Source organism: Stigmatopora nigra, chromosome 13 (genome assembly GCF_051989575.1).
Source record: "Stigmatopora nigra isolate UIUO_SnigA chromosome 13, RoL_Snig_1.1, whole genome shotgun sequence".
Taxonomy (NCBI): Eukaryota; Metazoa; Chordata; class Actinopteri; order Syngnathiformes; family Syngnathidae; genus Stigmatopora; species Stigmatopora nigra.
Genome location: NC_135520.1, coordinates 8,220,001 through 8,242,500, shown reverse-complemented (window position 1 = coordinate 8,242,500; position 22,500 = coordinate 8,220,001). Strand labels below are relative to the sequence as shown.

Here is a 22,500-nt window from a genome sequence, read left to right as displayed (position 1 = left end):
GACTCTGTTTGAACCAGATATATTTTCCACAGGCTGCTATTGGAATCGCACTTTTTTTTTTCTCACAGTGGCATCTAACCGCACGTATTTCTCGTTATCTTTTTTTTCGTCATGGCAGTCTGTTGCTCTTCTCACCTTTTCTTCTGACTAACCTCTCTCGCATTTTGATCCTCTTACTGAGATGTAGGTGCGTCATTTAATAGGAGAGCTCAAAAGGGTTTTATTGATGGCCCGATATATTATTAAGGGGACAAGCTTTGAGGCAAAAGGGAGGCGCTTTGGATGCTTTTGTCACTTTGTGTGTCACTACACACACACACTTGGGTTTTCAATTCGGTTTAAGGTTTCATTAGGATGGATGTAAGGCTAACCTCGTTTGTGTAGTTTTAGTAAGAATTATATTCCCTGTGGCGCGTAAAATGACACTGGAACAGCAAGCAAAACTGATTTTTTTTCTCCCAGACTGCAGTTTAAGGGGAGATTAAGTAAATATTTGCGAGGCAATTGACATAAATAACAAAAAGATATTATTTTATTGAACTTAGTCTAAAGTCAAAATCAGGTGGCTATATAAGCCATCCATAAAATAATAGTACTGATTTAAATGTAAAATGTTAATGCTATGTTGAAATCCTGAGCTCTGTAAAAGTGATATTGTTTTTATAACCTACAGCAATGCCGGTCATAAAGAAGGTTTATGTTAGTGTTTTATGAAATAATCTTCAGTTTTAACAACAAAATGGATATACATGGTTGACATCAAACAGCAGCAATTGGAACACAGTGACAAAACCACCCAAATCAACAAAAACAAGACAATTAAATGTGCCTTTCCCCTTGGTTCCATTTTTGGACCATTGTTCTACATTCAAACAGTAAGCAAGGAAATATATATTTGTATAGCAGTTGACATGGAATTGTAAATTATAAAAGACTTGAGGTAATTTTATCCCATTTATCCGCTGAATAAGATTATGGAACATTTTTTTTTTTGCAGCGAAAGCCAAAAGACTTGGTTTTACTCAAATAGAGATGAGGGACAAGGAAGTCTATTTTCAAAGCCTTGAAATTGTGTAGATACTGCAATACAAAGACAAAATCAAGAGAAGAAAAAGATGGAAAATGGGATTACTTCACACAGTGCAATTAAGAGCCCATTGGAAAGACCATAAAACAGATGTGTTGTATGTGGAGTATGGCCAGGTGGCCTTTTCCCAATCAAAACTCAGCAGTCATTTGCATATCAAGAACACATACACATGAGTTTATTGTAGAGCAATGTCTACATTCTGAATATGAAAGCAATATTTTTTTTAAGTCAAAAAGGTGGTTAAAGCATCACCTACTTTACTGAATTCCTTTTTTTGCCATGAGACTAGTGAACAAATCCATACTACATATCCCCACAATATAATTCAGATAGTATATTTTTGCAAAGTTTACTGTTAGAAGTGGAGGTAAAAACTTTTTCTGCCTTCCAACTTTTTGTCTTTTTAGCGGAAGAATCTTGTAAAGTGTTACGGTTGAACGCTGCCTATGAACCATAAAAAAATCCTTGTCGCACGCCAAGTGTATAGTACTGGCCCGAGATGACCTACACTTGAATGCACAGTCCTCATCGCCCTTTGAGTGAGTCTCTGGGAAAAAATAACCCAAAAAAAGGGATACTGTAAAAGGTGCATCTAGACTTTTTCAGGTATTGATAAGGCATTAATTAAACTGATAAATGTTGGCCTCAGACCTAACACCATCTCACATACACAGATTTGGTGTCCACAAAATGCACAAGTCCATACCACGCTTATGGTAAGCCATCTATTCCTCAGAACACCAGTTGTTACCACCTAACTGCATGAAGAAGTTGAGTATCCACTCCTAATGAGGGACAATTACTGAAGGAGGATGTAATGTGATGAGAAAGCCAGGGCAATTGTTGCAATTAGTTAGTTATTCATGCAAAGAGTTACAAGTCAAAGATCATTAAGTAGGTTTCGATGGTAGCCAGTTGGCTGCTGACGTAGCGGAATTCTTAGCAGCACACCAACGATATTAGATCATCTCCTCTTGAGCTCAGTTTATGTACGCGCCTAAGCATCACAAAGCAGATGCATGCAGTTCATTTTGGGGATCTGCATATGCTAAACTTAGCCCCGTTCATCACGGTTGAAATGGCTTGAACATCAATTGCGGACATTCCTCGTGAAACAGTTAATATCCAATGTAGTCTTCTTCCATGACTATTTTAAGCAACTACTTGTTTACTGAGTGGCGAGCAACGTGTAGAAATAGAGCAAGGCTGTCTATGTGGTTTATAATACAGGCATCTAAATAAAATATGATGCAACAGTGACCCAATGAGCCATTCAGCTTAGGTCATCACACAAAGTCATGCTGACTTCAGTCATCATTAATTAGCTGCAGTGGCGAAGACGATATCATGATAGCGCATTCTGAGTCATACATTGAACTCAACTGGGTCATCACATGACCTCTAAACAAAAACATTGCTATGTATATTAGACTGTTTTTTGGGTTACTTTCCATTTATAGTGAATGATAAAAATAAATAAATAGAGAGCAGTTCTGGAAATGCTCACATGGCCTGGGAAGGCACAACTGGAGACAAGCTGTTCTCCCTCCAAACACAGATTTGGGCTCACATGACTCAAGCAAGCGAGCAGCTTTGGCCCGCAGTGGTGCCCTAAAGCAGCTGCAGCATGCGCTACCGCAATGCCAGAGTTCCTCAACGCGCACGTGCACAGCCATTGTTTGAACCCTCGATAGAAAGTCCCACATGGAAGCAGCGCAAAGACAACAGGCACCTGGATGCACCTCTCAAAACAACCGAGGGAGGATTTGTAACCGCTGCCAATTCAGCCTTCACACTGATCCTGTTTTGGAATAGCCAGGAGGGACGGTATCTATAGGGGGCACTCAGAAGTACATTGGGAAAAATTCATTTTTGGCGTTCTGCGTTAGAGTGATTAAGAATATTATGGCTGCCGCCCAATAGCTGCCTGCCACTTTAAGTATACCGCATTGAGTCCAAACATCTGTCAAATCTAACCATAAAAAAATAAACAACAATCCGTCATGTCACGATGCCAACGTAACATAAAGTTTGAGTGCATTGAAACATAAAATAGAGTATTTATATGGAATGCTCAATCATTTCTGTATTCATTAAGTGAATTTCATAAAACTATTTTCTTTTCCTTTCTATAGAGTGAAATTTCAAAAAGCTTTGAAAGGCAATATTAAATAAATTACAAAGACTGAAGAACTGTATTTAGAGATGATATGATCAATTATCAGTGCCACTCTTCCCACTTTAAATGGCGATGAGAGCAAATGAGTTCATGAGCAATTATTTCCAGATTCAAACATCCAGTTTTAGAATTCCAAGGTAGGTAAGTATACTACATTTCAGCCTAGTTTGGGCTGACAGCACAATGTGAATTTTCTAGAGGTTTTGGTAGCAAGACGATGCTCGGGGATGGCACATTGTGGTCTAATTGAAACAGTGTAAAAAATTCTGGTCAAACATTCATGACCATGACATCATACTGTGACTCAGAGTAACACGGTGAAAAGCCTATGAAGGGGGCACACAGAGCGGAAAAAAAACAAACGACACCTGAAGGAGGCCCGTGTGAGCACAGAATTTACTTTATCGCCAAAGTATGACCTCACCCGACAGGGGTGACGCCATCCGGCATTAGGGAGGAATCCTTTGTAGCAGTTCTAGACTTGCCAACCCTTTGCCGTCTTCTGCAGCAAACATTCAAACTGCATCAAGTCTTTGATAAATCATGCAGTGTTTACTACTACGGCGAGAGAGCCAAATCCCTCGAATGGTTTGGCATGAGCCAATGACTGCATAATTCATTGAAACGGAGGTGTAACACCCACTTTGTCGACAGAGGGACCCTTGCATTTGTTTATTGAGTCGTATTAAAAAAAATAGGAGCGGCTTTTTGGTTTGTCTAGAGGATTAAAATATGATAAACGTCATTGTTAGCTACATACATTGGTTTTAAGACTCAATAAGGATTAAAAATGAATAAAAATATGGAGCTATGGCTCTCAGATAGTGTCCAGAAAACCATATATCAGCACTATATGGGTCACCCTTTGGGAAACGTGAGAGTGCAGTAGATTTCTGTCCTTCCTGTCCTTTCTACTGAGATGGACATCTGAATGTCCCACGTCATCATTGTGTCAAACAACAAGCTAATATATCAAAGCATCAGCATCCTCTCTCCTTGTTCGCCGTCACTGGAGAAGGCAAAGTGGGACATGTACTTTGGTACAAAAAGGGCATGGCCTGTTTGGGTGATGGGTGTCAAGCCAAAGGGAAGAAGTTTTTTTTTAAAATATATTTCTTTTGACAAGCAAAAATGAGTGACAGTGAATGTTTGCATAACTGAAAGACAGACAGACAGACACACAAACACACATTTACACAAAAACATGCGCAGACATACACAGGTGGGTCAATAGAAGGTCCAGAACAGGAGAAAATGTGTGCCACATATTGGACAAAGACTTGCAAACTATGTCAGCAGTAAAAATTGAAAGGGGCAAACTACAACAATGGCAACCTGACTTCGAATGCTATTCTAAAAAGAAGCAAAAAACAAAACAACAGCTATCGTCACATATTTACATCATACAATAGGTGGCATCCTGTGAATAATATTTTTTAAAACAGTGCAGTCCACAGTCACTAACTTTCTAACCATTTTATCCATATGAAGGCAGTATTACTGTTTGTGGCTGAATGTTCCCAGTATGTTGTTTGAGGGCAGAAAAGGTTAAGATTGGGAAAATGGTGGAATGACAAAAAAATTACAGTATTGCATCTATTTGTAGTTGCATATTCTGAGTACAGCTCTCAAGGAATAACATTAAAAGTATGAATTGTTTACAGCTCTTTGAATCAAAAAAGTTTCTTACCCTTGCACTAAACCGTGTAAAATATATAAGTCCACTAACACTAAATTTGGATGAAATATGGATGTAAATATATGTACCGTTTATATTGGAAAAGGTTAAGATTGGGAAGAAAAAGGTAAATTTAGATGGTGAAGGATACATAGAGCACAACAACTGAATGAAGATATGATTTGCAAACAATAAGCTGCCATAGCTTCAAAATGGGATTTTTAAACTGCTAGTGGTGGAAATTCACTGTTCTAGCACTATGGCTGATTCTCCCTTTTTTGAGAGTCCTCCCATCCCTCAAAAATAGAGTACAAAAGGGACAATCTCAGCTCAACCTTCCCCAACTACATTCAAAATGATTCACTTGGATAATTCATTATTCAGTCACGTTAAAGTATTAAACATGTTCATACGTGATGCATTGCATCAAAAGCAAGCGCTTCTTGGAAACAATGAAATACTGTGACCTACATCTGCAAGGAGACTATCCATTGTCAATTTCTCATTCATAATAAAAATGAGTCAGAAGTCAGTTGATGCTAAATCTGGATGGTAAAGGACCTGATCAAATTTCAAAGTGTGATTTAAATGTTTAGAAAAGCTCAATAAAAGCATTGTGTAACAAAGATATCATTATGATAACGCATCTAACGCACTAAGTGGTGAAGGGAGGTGGCAGGTCAGAGCGCAGGCAGAAAATTGAGCCGGACCAGCTTTATTATAAATGGCTCTCTGATTACGACTGATAAAACTAAGGCTCCCGTCGCTTAATGGGATTGTCGAGAGATCGAGTGGAGGCCAATTTGGACGTATTAAGCAACTGGCAAGTTGCATCATACCTGCGGCAGGTTGCCATGGCAGTCATTTTGTATGCGTTCTCTCCGCTTATCCTTTGGTCCCACCCTTTCTCGTCTATCCTTCAATTATTTGTTGTCCATTTTCCCTTTCGCTGTTCACCCACCTGCTGAAGATTAAAGCCTTTTTTACTATGAATGCAGCGGTTCCTGTTTAATTAAACAGAACAGGGAAAGCAAACATTTCAAATTAATGCCAATGTCGCTGGGGTTTTAACTTATTCGCTGCCAGTTATGATGAATCCCTTCCAGCCTTCAGTCATGGCAAATTAATAATGAAATCCATCTTTCTTTCTTGTTTTACTTTATTTATATGATTAATTTGTTGTTGTTCTTTGCTTATTTTTGAGTCACATTTAGTTGTAATCATATTTTCCTGTATTGCTTTGACAAAAAATTCATATTTTCCTATGACATTCCTTGTGAGCCATATTACGAATTTAAAAGTCAAAATACACACATGTAAACGGGAGCATTTTCAATTTTCTTTGTAATTTCACCACTTTTAAAGTGAAAAAAAAGTAATATTTTTTTTACAAGATTCTTATGCTGTTGCCAATCAAATGTGAGGATGCATTCCAGAAGTCTATAGCAAAAAAATAAAAGATTAGTTCTGTCACCAGCAGTTTCCATATTTTATCTCACAGGTTAGCAAAGAGCCAGATGCACTCATCAAAAGAGCCTCATGTGGCTCCCAAGCCATAGTTTCCCTACCCCTGTTATAAACTGTCTGATTAATTTTGACCCAAGGCCTGGTTTCTTTTTTAATACTACCGTTTCTTTGGTTTTGGTATTGCAAATCCAATATAAATGCATCCGTAGGTATTCTACATGCCACCTTTTGTTTTGAGGGTTAATGTGGGAATGTCATGCAGCTCCATGCATCCTCCTCAAATATTACCATACAAATAAAAGCTAAGGAAGGCAGGAATAAATAAATAAATAAATAAATAAAGGGGAGAAGCACAAAGAGGTTGAATTTATGGACTGCAGCCATTGGAGAGGCAGCACAAGTGAATTTCACACTCCAGCAGACTGGTAATGATGATAATAGGGGGCAATAAAAAGCTGCCCCTTTACAAGCAAGGGAGATATGGATTGGGCTAAATTGACATAATAAATAATTCCGCTTCATTGGTTGTGGGGGGATTAAATATATATAGTGCACGCTTCGCTACGCTGTGTGAGCGTGTGCACGCGCCTGTGAGTTTTAAAGCTGTATTTGCATTGAGGGTTCAAGAGTTCAGAAGACTTCCATCCTGATCCATGGAGTCTCAACCTTCAGATAAACTCCCACTATAAAGAACACTGTGCTTTGTAGGCTTAGTGTATTTCATGCAGGGACTAAACAAGCTAGATGGTCATTTGAAAATGGTTTGAACATCATCATCATCATCAGTAAACATTGTCTACTCGAGATAAAGCGCATTGTATCTATTGTCTTGCAAAATGTAGTCAGACCACATTTACTCAAACTGATTTTTAATCTTTGATTGTGTCATCCAGTTGATTACCTGTAGACTATTTTCCCCAATTTGAAAGAGCCCATAATTATCATTATAGTGATGTATTTTTTCATAACAGAAAACTGTGATTAATAAGTGTTTTACACAAAATGTTCTAAAAAAATATATAGTAAACATCACATCTGGCTTTTCCACATTACTTCAACTCCAATCCAGTGTATATGTTTATGCTTCTAAAAATGATCTTATCCGCTCAGCAATCTTCTAATCTAATCGACTTTCAGATGACAAAACATCTTTGACATTTTCCTGTATGGCCACAAAAGAGTCCGTATCTTATTCTGCTGTCACTCATGTAAAATTTCCTAAACAAAACCTAACCAAAGTGCAGATTCATCTCAAATGAAGCATTGGATTTTGGCTGAAATCACCACATAGGATTTTGTTTTTCCAAAAACAATCCAAACAAGTGAAGCCAAATCTATTCAGTAAACAAACAGAACTATCATTTTATGCTATATCCATAAAAACGACAACACGGTATCTCCCCCTCATCATTGTGTCTTAAGAGCGGAACCCAGTGAAAGGCAAAACATTTATATTGTTTTCAAAAAGCTGATTACGTGGGACTTTGAGGAGCGCACAACACATGACCACATCCCATCCACCGATTCTCGTTCACAAAGACGACGGTGTTAATCTCCTCTCCGCACCAAGGAATGCCTCGCTCCAATAAATGTGAGGAGCATGGCATATGATGAAATAAGACGGTTTTAAGTGTAGCTACCTTGTCGTGTGAATGTGTGGGAGAAACATATTGTTTCAGCGTGGATGATGAGGATAAAGTTTCAAATCATCCACGCTCGATGCATCACTTCTGCTTCACGGTATCACATGAACCGATTTATGGAATGATCATATAGGGAAGATGCTCTATTTTTGAGCATATTTATGCACCATGAATGTACTGTAATGACAACAAAATTCCACTTCTATTTAGGTAACTAACAATAACGTATTTAAAAAAAAACTAATAACTACACACTTGAATACAATGTTGTTAAAACACTGTCTCGGGAAAAACGGCTATTGAAATTGCCATGAAAAGCAAGAATATTTCCAAAATAAGTGAATAAATATCATATCCGAAATCTATTTGAGTTTTGTAAAAAAATAATAATAAATAGCCCCCCACAAAGGATATACTCTACTAAAGCCTTCTCAAAATAAGAGATTGGCCCTAAAAAACAACTCATAATAAAAAATAAAAGCACCTAAAAAAGATCCAAAGTCAACTAATTGCCTAATTGAAATCTGAAAAATCCCCATAGAGACATAATTAGTTGCAAAGCCCAACTAAGAACATTTAGGCTTCTCTATAAAACAAAATCTCCTTTAAATGCAATTCATTTGCTGGAATCCAAAGAATAACTGAAAGTTCTTTCTCCTTACTTTTCTGCTGTGTCTGTGAATGCTAACACACTCATCTTTATTCAACGCACTCCTCTAACAATTTGGCTCCCTCAGTTATTGAACCACCATCGACTGTTTTTTTTTTTCCTGGCAACCTCACCGCTTTCTTCTCCCCCTCAAAAAAAAAATCAAGCCTCATTTATTCTAACCCAATTATTACCCGAGGCCTAACTGAACAGTTTGATAGACGGTACTTTGTCTGAGCCCGCATTGACCGACTGGCCAGCCGGTCGCCGCTGTCCCCACAGAGGATTAAGCAGGGCAGCAGCAGCATTATCCCAACTTATGACTAGTAATGGTAATTAGTATAAACACAGCGTGGATGTAGAAGAAAAAAAAAATCAACTGCATAGGACAATTTAAGCAGTGTAACAAATTAACATGGTTGGTTCTGAAAACTCAATATTATGCAAAATGGACACTATAAAATATCCCAATTTTCCTATCTGGGAAGACTAATCCTAGTTGTAGCATTCATTACATCACATCCTTTTACCGTAGACTGCGTTTGCAAGATTATGCATACATACAGGGAGATATCACACAACTGCAGTATATTTAATTTGACTTATTTTTTGTTTGAAGTATCCCAAGAGACAAATTCAAGAAAATTCAAGCTCCCCACAGAGAGCAGTAACATTCATTAAATGTTAAGGAATGGAGGGGGGAATGTATGCATGTAAACGCATTCATTGTTTCTAGCAATCTGGCTGGTCCTTCCCATATCTGCAGCAACCCAGCTAAATTGTATTGGAGTGGTTGAGTCGCAAATGTGTGTTTGTCTGCATGCCACGTTACCTCAGACGACCCTTGACGAGTGCAAGTATTTGATGTGTGGCGGGTCAGATTAGAGCCAAGGTGTGCTCTGCTCCATAATGTTGGTGAAGGGAGGTGAGAAAAAGAAGGGAGGGGTAGAGATTACAAGGGGGAACGTGAGGTGCAACATGGTTTGCTTTGACAGCGGTTGGTGTGCCAAGCTCGCTCCTCCAGACTGGAAGCACGGCCTGCATGTCAATGAGCAGAGATGCTCAAGTCTCTTGTCTCACACACACTGGCTGCCATCTGCACCCTGAATGGGGAAGGGGTGTGTGTATATGTGTGTGTGTACGTGTGTGTGTATGCATACTTCAGAGGAGGATGGGCTGCAGTTAACCCTGCCTGTCTCACTGCCTTTAAGAAGCAGACAGATCATTCAGAGGAAAAAACGGGGATGGATCTATTTTTAGACATGCAATGAGGATGCGGGAAAATGTGCGTGTTTGTCTGATTGCGAGGGGTGAGCAAGATCCGTGGTGATAGCCTACTGCAAAACAAGGTCACCGAGGACGCTTTTTTCAACAAGTTAAAGGAGAAGTGGGCTTATTGTAAAATAATCAACTCCCCCCCAAAAAAGAGTGGTTAAAAGATCACAATCGACAAAAAGCCTTGAAGACATTGAGTTAAAGTCACAATGGTAAGATGAAATGATTTTTTTTTTAAAATATGAAGATACTTTTTCTAAATTCCAACTACTCTGAGAATTAATGCACTTCAAAAGGAAGGTCTGCAGTTAACCCAGCCTTGGAGAATCGGACAGATGATTGAGAAAAAAAAATGGGGTCCGTCTATTTTTAGACGTGCAATAAGGGAGGGGGGATAAGCGTATGTGTGTGTGTATATGCATGTTTGATTTCAAGAGCTGAACATGATGCGCAGTGATAGCCTTTTGCAAAACAACGTTGCCAAGGAGGCACAAGCGATCGTACACTTCACACACAATCACATAAAGCACACATGAAGTACAGGCAGGCACACAAACACACACTCCAATCTGGATTTGGTCCTATTGTGCCTTCAGCAAGCAGTGTTGGACCAGCATCTCACACACACACACACACACGCCACCTCTTTCCCTCCCAATTGTAACGGGCACACGTGACGGCAGCTCGTCGCATTGTGCATCCAAAGCTTTTCACGTTCTTCTTCCTGCGTCTAATCCGTGGCCATGCGGCTGCCAATTGATGATTAGCGTGAGAGCGAGTGAGTGGACCCAATGTGGACACCAAGCTGAGGTCATTCTAGACAACCGTTAAGATTCAAGGCAGTATAGTCAAAGTAAGATCTTGCTGTTGCTCATAGTGGAGTTCAAGCCTAGGTTTTGGTATATCATTTCAATAAAAATAAGTATTTTGCGGGGGGAAAAAAGTTGACTTGTGAATTTTGTAGTTATTTACATTTCCTTTGCCTTTAAAAAAAAGCTTTGTTATTGATGCTAAGAATCACATCTGCTTACTATATGCAACCCTTCAACTCATTTCAATATAAAAAAGTACCTGATTGTAATGTAATGTATCTTCATATTTGAAGCCACTATAACTGTTCTAACATTGTAGTAGTTATGCGCATACATACATATCATACATCATCATACTTTTGGTATTAACAAGATAGACAACCAGATTCTGGACGTGCAAAGAATAGTAGAGGTGCCTGATTGGAAATTGTGGTTCAAACATTTGGTTCCAACCTTGGGCATAAATATCCCAAATATGTCTATAATTTCGACAACTAAATTGTAAATTCGTACACTTATAAGACAACCAACAGAAAAATCCGGAGATTTTCCATTTCAGGCTTATTTTGGCCAGTTGTGGTCATTCAGTAAACCATACCAGCTTTTCCAACAGACGCTCAAAGCCGCTTTGCAATCAATACAAACTGCCTCCCACCCTTCCTTCAATCCATTCTAAAGCGCTACATCACCTCAATGTACCAGCTCTACTTTCTCCCATCCAATCTCAACACGACACTTTCATCTGTGTGACACACGAACGCATGTACGCACACGCAAGCACACTTCAAAACACTGGCCCCCTCGCTCCGACCTTGCCTGCTTATTGGTCGCTGACCCTGCAAGACAGCAAAGGTTTTAATTATTCATGCACGATGAGAGACTACTGCCTCTCGCAGCCGCAGGACAACAATGCTATGTGCTGTCAACGCATCTGTGTTGGTCTACCACCAAAGCAGATCCCATCAGGTATCCTCCAGTTCTTCCTGGCGCTTTATACAGACACACAGGTGAAAAGTAGGGAAATACTACTAGAATTTAGTCTGAAAATTTTATGTTTCTGCTTGTAATTATGATAGAATTCCAATGCAAGTGTTTGGATTCAAGGCAAAAGCTCTTATTTGTTCTTAAGACCACCATTTGACCCTAGCAGTTAATATGGCATCTGTCAGAGTCCACTATCTTCTGGACATACTGATAAGCCATTGTAATGAAACGTATAAATCAATGACATCTTAATTAAGCCAACTCAAATCAACGCCACACTGAGATAAAAAGGTTATTACCAAACTTAACCATTCAAAATTTGAAGTTAGGATGAATAAAATCCTCCCTAAAAATACTCAAAACTAGCAAACAGTTCTCGGGACTGCCGTTTTACTCTCTCAGGATGCCTCTTCTTTCTCTTCCTGACACCAGTCTGACACCTCTGGGGTGGTGGGTGGGAGAACTTGGGGGTCCGCATTTTAAACACCTTACAAATTTCCCCCATTAGGCTGACAAGTGAAACGTAGGCTTTAAGTCAGCAGAGGCTCCACTTGGGCTTCCGCGCAGTGGATGGAAGGAGATTAGAGAAGGCCTCGTCCACGAGAAAAGCGGGTGGGGGGTAGTTGGGGGGCCACAAATTGCTGACAGTTGAAGCAAGAGAGAGAGGAGTGTCACGCCTCTCATGCACAAAGTGGGGAAGTTCATTACCCCGCATATCATCCGCCACAGTGAGAGGAGCCCCCAAGCTTTTTCCGTTTTTTTTCTTTCCCAGCTCTAAACCCCTCACACCCTCAGCCTTCATCCACCCACCCATCACTTCTGGCTCCCCATTTTCTCTCTCATTTTAACACCCGCCATTTGTTGCTAAAGCAAAACTCCAAAAGCGCTTATGGGTTATATTTCACACATCGGCGGCCAAACGGGTTGCATCAAATTGCAGAGTTGACTAACCCTGCATAACTATATTGATTCATCTCCTGCCATTGACACCAATAGACATGCCATCTATTTGAAGTGGAATAGTAAGACCTTCCCTATCAATTAAAAAAAAAATCATCTTTTGCACACTCAATTAAGGAGCAAGGTTGTTCCTTACTTGTTTACAGTATTTCACAAATAGTCAACCAAACAAGCATGAAGTATTTTGTGTAGGACCTTAAAAACCATATTTATCAAATCAGTACTTTGACACTGCTTTGCAGAGGTGTGTCTCGGCTCTTTGAATGACAATTCACCAATCGACTACTAAATCAGTACTCTATATTACATATAAACACCTTAATTGATAAGATTGGGAAACACTGACTCAGAACGAGGGCCCAGATAATGGCCACCTGCTCAGCCTGCTAAGAACAACGGAAGATTTGCATGCTAATGTCACTATGCGCGTGTGCATGAATCCCCAAAAGCAAACAAAGCCATTTTTTAAGCTTAATTTCCTTTTTATGGTGCGTAAAACTCACCTACATGACACCATGGCTTAGATCCTCTTTGTCGCTATGGTGACAGCACTTCCCCCGCTGGGCGACAGGGTCACCCACTCCGGCGAGCTCATTAGGGCAGTTGTCACATTGGACCGTGACACCCCGGCGGGCACCTGGAAGGATGACACTGTCAATGTGTGCGTGGGTGTGTTTAACAAAAGGATACGAGTCATATATATAAGTATTATAAGATTTCTTCTAGTAATGAATTTTATTTGAGAAGATATTCAGCTCATGAGACAGATGAAAACATGGATGCAGAATTTGGGATAACTCCATACTTTTCATTTGATTCAGATCTAGAATCTAGATTTAAGATAGTCTTTAAGATTAGTCTTTATATTTGTGTGAATAAACTTAAAAACCCATTCATTGTCATCCTAATCATGCAATAGAATCTATTAGATGAGATATGTGTATCCAATTTTTTTTCCTATCAGAACTAACAATTAATTAGTTTTTTGTTTATATCTGTCTTCACATGGGGGTTAAACAGCACGGATTCACACACAAACACACACAAACCCCCACCCCACAGGGCACAAAAGAAGAAGCAGAAGTAGAAGCCTCTCAGGAAAATGGAGTGAGATTGATTAGCTGGGATCATTTGCTCTGCCCAAAGGGAAGCCAATGACGAGGAGCAACAAATCTTTTACATTTTGAGGGAGTAAGAAAGAGAGAGAGAGAGAAAGAGCGTGATTGTCATTCGCTCTGGGCTCATATCCAACTCTAGTGGTGTCGCTTTTACTTATTCATCACTTGTGACTATGCGCGTGTGTGTGTGGGTGTGTGGGTGTGTGTCTATGTGCGCACCACAAAACTCAATAATAGATCGGAAGGGAAGTCAGGCCAGATGTTCATATGAGGGTAAAAATATAGGGAAGAAGCACCAGGTTTTACATTATTATTTCTTCTATAATGATGGCTGCATTACCTATTATGTGAGAAGAACACTGCTTCATCCATTGACAAGTTAAGAGTGATTGGATATATAATGAATCATTAAAATACAGTGTATTGCTTAGCTTGGAACAGACAAATGGTGTGTTAGATTATTTTTGTGTTTGGATCAAATTAATTTTGTTAGAGGGACATTGTAGGTGTTTTCATTTTACTGTGATTCTCAGTCTCTTAAATTTGAAAAAGTCTTTAAATTTATGAACATGGATGTAGCCATACATAACTCTTAAAGTGGATGAAGATTGGGATGTCCTTTTTACAAACAAGCAAGGACAGTGAGATCTCTTTGCGTGTCAAATCTGAATCATGATAAAGGAATCAAGATGGGCTGCGGGGATGTACTAAATTGCTTCTGGGGAAAAAAAATAAAAAATAAAAAGCAATATTGGCCAAGGCTAATGGTCCTTTCATCTGAGAGGTGCCTGAAGAACATCAACAAGACATTCTGTTTGCACACCACAGACATTGGACGTTAATTACAGATGCGCAAACTAAAACAGGGTTTGTTTTCCCGAAATGGGTCAACCGCCATGACCGCTCAGGAAAGTGAGATCACTTGGAGATTAGTGGGGCTTCGTGTGGAGAGGCATCACCCCTTCTCTCCCACTGACGCCCCTCTCTGACAGGCCTGGAAGCTTGACACGAAAAAGATTGGTAAGTTTGATAGACAGTAGCAGGAAGGGGAGAATATAGAAGGAAAGCAAGGAAAGAACAAACTGAAAATAAGGAAATGACACCCAAATATCACTTTGTGTTTAGGGTATATTCATGAGGAATTGCATTCATACTTTAGAGGTGTTGCATAGATATCCTAATCCATATTAGAAGGAGTCCAGATTTGGATGAGTCACAATGTATTAAAAGAAATCTGATTTGTCTCCCATATTTCCAAGAAATCGGAATTGACCTATAGAGGGACGGTAGCTTTAAGTAGTTTTACACAGCCAGCTTTAATGACTCATTTCTGGGAAACTAGAGAAACTACTATTCTTGTCTGAAAGTAGTAGTATCTTCACTATGTGGCATGGAATGCTTATCTCTCTTGAAACAATATAGTACACACACACATTGCTAAGAGCTCTTCCTCTTGTAGGAAGTCCAAAAACCTATATTTTTTAAGAAGAATAGATCCGTGGTATGAGATAGTCGTATCAGGGAATCACATAACAAGCAAGAGTGATGCTGACTGGTATTTCTGCTGTAACTTCCCTAACTGGAGGCACTGTGCCACTTGGTACCCTAATTAAGCATTCATTGGCCACTAACGATGGGTTGTGACCTCTATTTCCTGCACCTTTGGCATTAAATCAGCCCAGAGTGATCATCACTCACAAAAGCCGGTACTCTAGTGAGGAGAAGACAGCCAAACGTAGAAAGCAGAAGAGGAGTATAGTGGGGTGAAATTAAATGGCTATTCTTCAAAGCAACCATAGGAGAAGCGAAGAGTAACAGTAGTGGCTTTAATAAGGAGCCTTGGGGAACGCCTGGTGTGATAAACACATCAAACCCAAGCACAGCAGCAGCGTTATCCCGCCGGGACTAGGCACAAGCTCTAATCCACTTTGAGGTCCCACCGCGGCATTTCCACTGTGTCAGAATGCCAATCGTTAAAATGTTCTCGAAAATATATATACATCCCTATTTGGCTTTTCTACAAGGAAACATGTTTCACTATCAATGGACATAAGACGCTTTTGTGCTACATGGGGCAAGAAAAGTGCATCCTCGATATAGGGAAATATTGATAAGTGGTACAAACTAGAATTTTAAATTGTATATAATAACAAGACACTCAAAAAAACAATGGCGGACCACAAATGGCTTCCGGGCAATAGTTGGGAAACTATCTCACATGGTTAGTTTTCAGTTCCTGGTTTTCAGTTCTCATTTCACTGGTTATTGAAGGAAAGAGTATTCATTTCAGCTTTTATAAATTTCATCAAGAAAAACTCACATTTGCATTTGATATATTTTAGCGACAAGTATCTGTAAAGCTCTCTTAATATCCCCAAATTTTACATTGCCTTAGTATACTTCCCTGTTTGGTTATGTGACATTCAAGACCCTTTTTCGCCAAATGGTATCTTCAAAACCAAACATGATCATCAAATGAATGAGACCTAGAAGCCATGATACCACTATACAAAAATTTAACATTAAAATTTATAGCACACACTATCCCCAGAAAGAAGTCCACCACGCATCTATTAGGCACCAAGGTGCACGACATTTTGCACATCCTTGGATGAATATGATCTTGACACATACATGCACCTCCACACACACGCACAAATTCCACATGATAGATGGCCAAAGACACAAAGGTCAGCAGTCAGCGGGGATTGTTTTATATCACCTTGACTTAGGAGATGGAGCTGACCCATCTTTTCGCATACAGTGGACAATTTAAAGAGCCAGTCACCTCAAAATAAACAACACAATTACTAAAGCTGACTTCCAGTATGTGCAGGGAAGATTCCCATGAGAAGATGCTTTTGAGTGACATTTATCCTGTCCCCCCCCTCCTCCTTTTTCACATCAGGAACCTCTGTCAGCATGATTCTATATCTTGGTGAAAAGATGCTCCCTCAGAGGAATGAGGTGTGTATCACACTCACACAAACTGATTGTGCACCAGTACACAAGCACGGGGTCATGATTACACAACCAATCCAAGAGATTGGGAAGTGATTTATTACTTGAAGACATGCTCACGAGTGTTGTGGGCATTACTTGTACCCTCACTGGGCATATTAAATTCAGCAATGCACATTCATTCATTTAAAAATTGGAGTATTATAAAATTGGCTTCAAAAATTCAACCGGAAATATTTTGTAGGATATATTTAACATTTCTCACTAAGTAAGGGAACTTATGTGAGGGCTGTTAGTGGAAAAAGTTAAGCTTGAGCTCCCTTGAAATTATTTTATTACTCATTGTTTCCTCACAAAGACATACACATGTGCATGTGTGTATAGAAGGATCTAATTAAAGGTCCGTTTATTGGTGTGGCCTTGGCTTGAGGACACAAGGGGTGGAGAATAAAAAGCGCAAGAAGCCACCGGGACGGCTGGAATAACAAGGCAAATGACCTCAAAGTGTGACAATGAAAATGTGTTAAGCTCATGAAAATGTAAGGAGATGTTTGTGACATGACTTACTCTTATGTCATCAGTAAAAATACAGTCTTAATACTAAAGAATTACTTATTCCTTGCTGGATCAATTTAAAAAGGCAGTTTATTTTTTGTGATCATTTTGGTGCAAGATCCCGATAATATTAATCTAATGTTCTTAAACCCTGGTTATTTTCCCCCTTCCCATACAACAGTGTATGTACTTTTAATTCAAAGAGTCAATTCTGTTTTACCCCTATTTTGGCAAAAATAATTTATTTGAGATTTTCCACACGTGAGCCAGGCACACAAACACACACACACACAATCAGCTTGGCAGGCGACGGCCTCACCTTGAAAGCTAAGAAGGCTTTGGCTAACCAGATTGTGTGTGTTTATCATGTGAAGAAGAGAACCTAAAGTGGATTACCTTGTAACTGATCTGGGATCTATTGTACCTTGATGAGAATGTTCAATGCATTGTTAAAAAAGAAACAGAAGCACAGATGCAAATACGCCCTATCAATGAATATAAAGTCAACAACTGCTTGTCCAGTGCATATCATGCAACAACTCATTATGCATACAAGATAAGCGGCAATGGAGAGCAGTGCCGATAAGGGAGATTAAAAGGAGACGAGGAGGAGGCTCGGATAGGTAATGGAGAATAAGGAGAGGAGAAGCTAGCTGGCAGAAGGGAAGAAAGAGAAGATTAAAATAAAAGAAGGCAGACATGCAAGGAGTGAAATGGAGATGAGAAGGAAGTTCGGCAGACACGAATAGGAGACCTGATAAAGACGAGTAGAAGAAATGGACATGTGGAGAGAATAAAAAAAGAGGATAAGAAGAAGAAAGAAAGAAGTGAAGGGGAAACAAATGGAAAGAAAAAAAAGGTGAATGAGGTATGGACAGAAAATGAAACACCAAAATGGAGGGGTAAAATATAGAAGTAGAGAAAAGAGGAGAAGACTCACAGATGCTTAAAATGAAAGGATGAAAAGAGAGCAGGGAAAAGGCTGAGGTGAAAGAGGATAGAGCAAGGTGAATGTGGAGAAAGGAAAGAAGAGAAGGGAGAAGAGAAAATAGAGGAAAAGAGGTAAGAAGAGAGGAGAAGAAAATGACCGGTGACTAAGGTAAGAGGAGAAGAAAATGCCCTGTGAGTAAGGAAAGAATAAATGGAGGAGATGAAATGGGGGAGTGTGAACATGCAAAAATCAAAAGGGAGGTTCCAGGGAGATGTAAAAGAGGGAAGCGAAAGGATATTGAAAGGTGAATCCTGAGCTAAATTGCGGCATCTGCCATAAGATTGACGGCCAACGTATCTGCGCCAGCTTTCACGGTGGACCCAAGATGAAACCTTTTCGATCGATAAGCAAATCAGAGCCAAAAGGGGCAGGCGGGATCTTAACTCACGAGGTGGTGAGGGCGTGTCGACGACGGCTTTTCGTTGGACGCCGGCCAAGGCACTACCGCAAAACTGGGACACGGGAGGTTCTTTAACGAGCGATCATTACCTCCACCAAGGTGCTGTTTGTCTCCTTGTCAGCATAATAAGCTCACCAAGTAATGCATTCTCCTACCGTTTCCCAGTGGTCGCCATTGATGGAGTGAAAATTGGAATATTTACTTACTGCACCCAAGTCTTTTCTACTTATTTCCCTAAAATTTTAGATTAGATGCCCCAATGCCCTTTTGAGCTCTTCATGTTTAGGTTGACCTGAAGAGGTTTGATTAAATGCCATGAAAAGAAATATAAAAATAGCATCTTGTACAAGAGACAAGCTATCGAGACGGGATCACCTTGAGGAAGGATAAAAAAAAAAAAAGGTCTGGAAGCTTTGTCACAAAGAAAAGATGCAATCTGCTAACATGAAGATCCAGACTGGCAGAACATAGAAGAAATTGTGCTTTTTTTCCACTAGCGGATTGCTAGGTGCTCATGAATAAACAGAGGAAGAAAGAAAGAATATAATCCACAGCATTGGGAAAATGTTAAGAGAATATTTCCATGCCGAGTGAATATATTTACCACCGTGCACAGTAAAAATAAACACATTTTATCAGTAGATAAGCACAATTCCACTCATGGTATTTCCTAAAATGAGCCACAGTGTAAAAAAGCATTACATTTAGTGGGAAATGGTAAAATACATGTAAAAATGTTGAAGTTCTTTGGGAAGGACACTATAAAAGGATAATAAATGGACATCTTCTGCCGTCAATGGCAGTGTAGGATTTCCAAAAAGAAAATGAGTCCACATTTCTAGCTGTACTTCAAGTAAGCTTTAAATTTGTAGAGGCGATAAATATGTCTTATACATGAGCATCGAAAGGGGGCAGGGGGGGAACAGCATGTCAAACAAATGTGTTTGCGGCTGGAAGGAAGATGGATGGCGTCAACAAATCGTGTGGGGCCGCGGGAGCGGAGTAATGGTCACTAAATCAACGTGGTCACATGTTCATAACCCAGTTACACTCTTAATTTACCTGCTCTACTGGCAGACACTGAATTTGCGCTGGACAAACTGCATAATGCCACTGCAGTGAAGAAACACACTGCATGCTACGATAGTGTACAAGTACAGTGGATGTATGTGCAGCAGATGTTCTCATCAGGGGGCGGATGTCAAAATGAGTAATTAAAAGACATTTAAGGTTAAAGTGAAGAAAGTCATTTCAATGAGAACAATGGCGTCTTATGCCAAGTTTGTCCACCACCCCCACCAGTCCAGATAATTCACACTGGAGTTTAAAAGTATTAGATATGATGTGCAGTATATTGGCTAGAAAATGTTTGTCCATGTCCACACAGAAGGAGTAATGAGGCATAAAGATGTGAAGGCGTACCTGGTCTTCCAGCCTCAATGAGAATACTCGTGACAATTTTCTACCCTTTTATATTTACTAGATGTCCATAATCTAGTTTCTGGATTGAAGCCCAAAAGGCGTAGGAGAAAGAAGACGGCGACAAGGTGCGTTTGCCTCATCGGAGATTCCTTAATCCGTACTAGAAATTGGCAAGGAGTAAGGAATTAGATTTTCTCCAAGAAGAAGAAGAAGAAGAAAATGTCATGAGATGTTTTGGCAAAACCTAAGAAATGTCTGACTGGAATGAAGGAGCTCCTTCTTTTGCGGATCACTGAGTGTAAAATTAAGACATATTTCCACATGGATTAAAAAAAAAAACATCTAGCACTAGTCGGCAGCCATAATTTGAGCACTTGAAAGAAACATGGTGCCATTACATTCTGCATATTAGCACCTCCCCTCAAATAAATGTAGTCATGAGTGGCAGTATAAATGAATTAATTACATCTATTGCTTTCAATAGGACACAAAGAGTCGAGTTGGTATATAGAGGAAGTTGAAGGGAACTACATTATTGATTGAAATTAAATACGAAAAAAAGGGCATGAAATATGGCAATGTCACCCTTGCTCCTAGAGGTGAGTGCTCGACGGGGTTGAAAATCTGCCGTGACACCCTGTTGAGAGCGAGGTGGGTGAGGGGGGGTGGAGTGGAAGTTAGATTCCATAAAAAATTCTGCTGACATCCACGGGTGTCAACTTGCATTACGCAGAACAGATCAGCAAATTCATGTTCTTGCTGATAGCGAGACAGTGACTACAATCAAAGAGATGTACGTATGTTTTTGCCATATCTGACTCTAAGACGGATAACAAGAGGTTACGTGATTAAAATGTTTCTGTCACGGCAAAACAAGCTTATTAGTTTGATGTCTTTTTAAGTCCTCGGAAGGATATTTGAAATTCACTTCTGGGGGGGAAATTGAACCTTTTTGATGTGTCTACTTATAAAAATCACAATACTGAAGAGATTCCAAGACAACATACCCTAAAAGAAGAACGACAAAGAACAAGAACAATAGTATCCAGTAAAAAATAATTATGTATTGAGCCAATTTTATAATGTATCAGTTCATTTTGTTCCATTTGTGTTCCTTTCCTAATATACTGCAGGATCCTCCCTGGATAATTTAGCAAATCTGCATACAAACTCTATAATAAAACCGAGCTACAGTCTCCAAACGTCATTAATAACAACAACAACAGCACAAGTGTGATTTATGACCCCGACTTGAAAGGAACAATCCCCTTGTGAGCTCTGGGTGGGTCAAGGTATTTCTTCCAGAATCGGATCAGGGGACCTGACACAACATCCGGCTTGTTTCCTCTCCTTCAATAACTCCAATGGTTGCTATTTCGGGAGAACCAAGCCTCCACATAGATCAATATAACCCTCTTACTGCACTGCAGTAGACACACACACAAAAAAAAAAAGCGGAACTCCGCAGCGTTCCGGGACGTGCGTTTTATGAATGTTCCTTTCCTACCTTAAACAGGATTTGGTTGGAAAAAAAAAAGGAGGTGGAGTATTTAACTGTTAAAGACACGTGATGTGAGAAAAGACTGTAGAATTTCACCATAGGGATTTTATTATTAGTCTCTAAAGGATTTAAATATATATGTGCCATAAAGGACATTTTTAATTGACAAAAATGTAATTTGCCTTTATAATTCATTATTATGAAGAAATTCATTAAAAATACTGTAAACACAATCCTAAATATATACATATAGCATAGCTAGTATGTCTGATTTTCATGTACTTTATTTGCATAAATTAAGGCATTTTTATGGTAATGCAAGCAAGCAAACTATTCCAAAAAAGATTAGGGATCTAGAAAAGATTATACCAAGTAGGCAAAAGGATAACTTCTTCCCACTAATCATTTTTCCTCAAATTTCAAGCAAGGCTGAGTGTCAAGGGCTTTCATGCCGATAGCAATCTCTTTCAAATGTATAACAAGAACAATAAAATCTCATACTGGGAGCAAAAGACAGTGACTGACGGCTTAAACTACAGGAAAAAAATACTCCAGAAAAACAATCATCATTACTGCAGCACTCCAAGTGATCGCAGCCGGCGTTCCGGCAATGTGAAGGGCGGATAAGATACCGAGAGAATATAGAAAGTTAAGTTTAAAAGTGAATAACAGAACTATTATGGCAAAATTAAGCAAATCAAGAGCACTGCAAGCGTGTGGAGTGAAGTTGACTGCCATGGGAATCGTTACAACACAAGATATTTTGTAAGCGTAATGTAATTCTAGTTTTCTTGCAATGTGGATGAGATACCAGA

The 22,500-nt window shown here is 39.4% G+C and overlaps 1 long non-coding RNA gene across 1 annotated transcript in view; it reads right to left on the bottom strand.

Moving 5' to 3' along the window:
• Positions 1–22,500, bottom strand: part of LOC144206633 (uncharacterized) — a 40,832-nt gene that overhangs the window by 4,052 nt on the left and 14,280 nt on the right. The window contains exon 3 of the long non-coding RNA XR_013328406.1: positions 13,241–13,374. This is a non-coding gene — a long non-coding RNA (uncharacterized LOC144206633). The remainder of the gene's footprint in view (positions 1–13,240; positions 13,375–22,500) is intronic.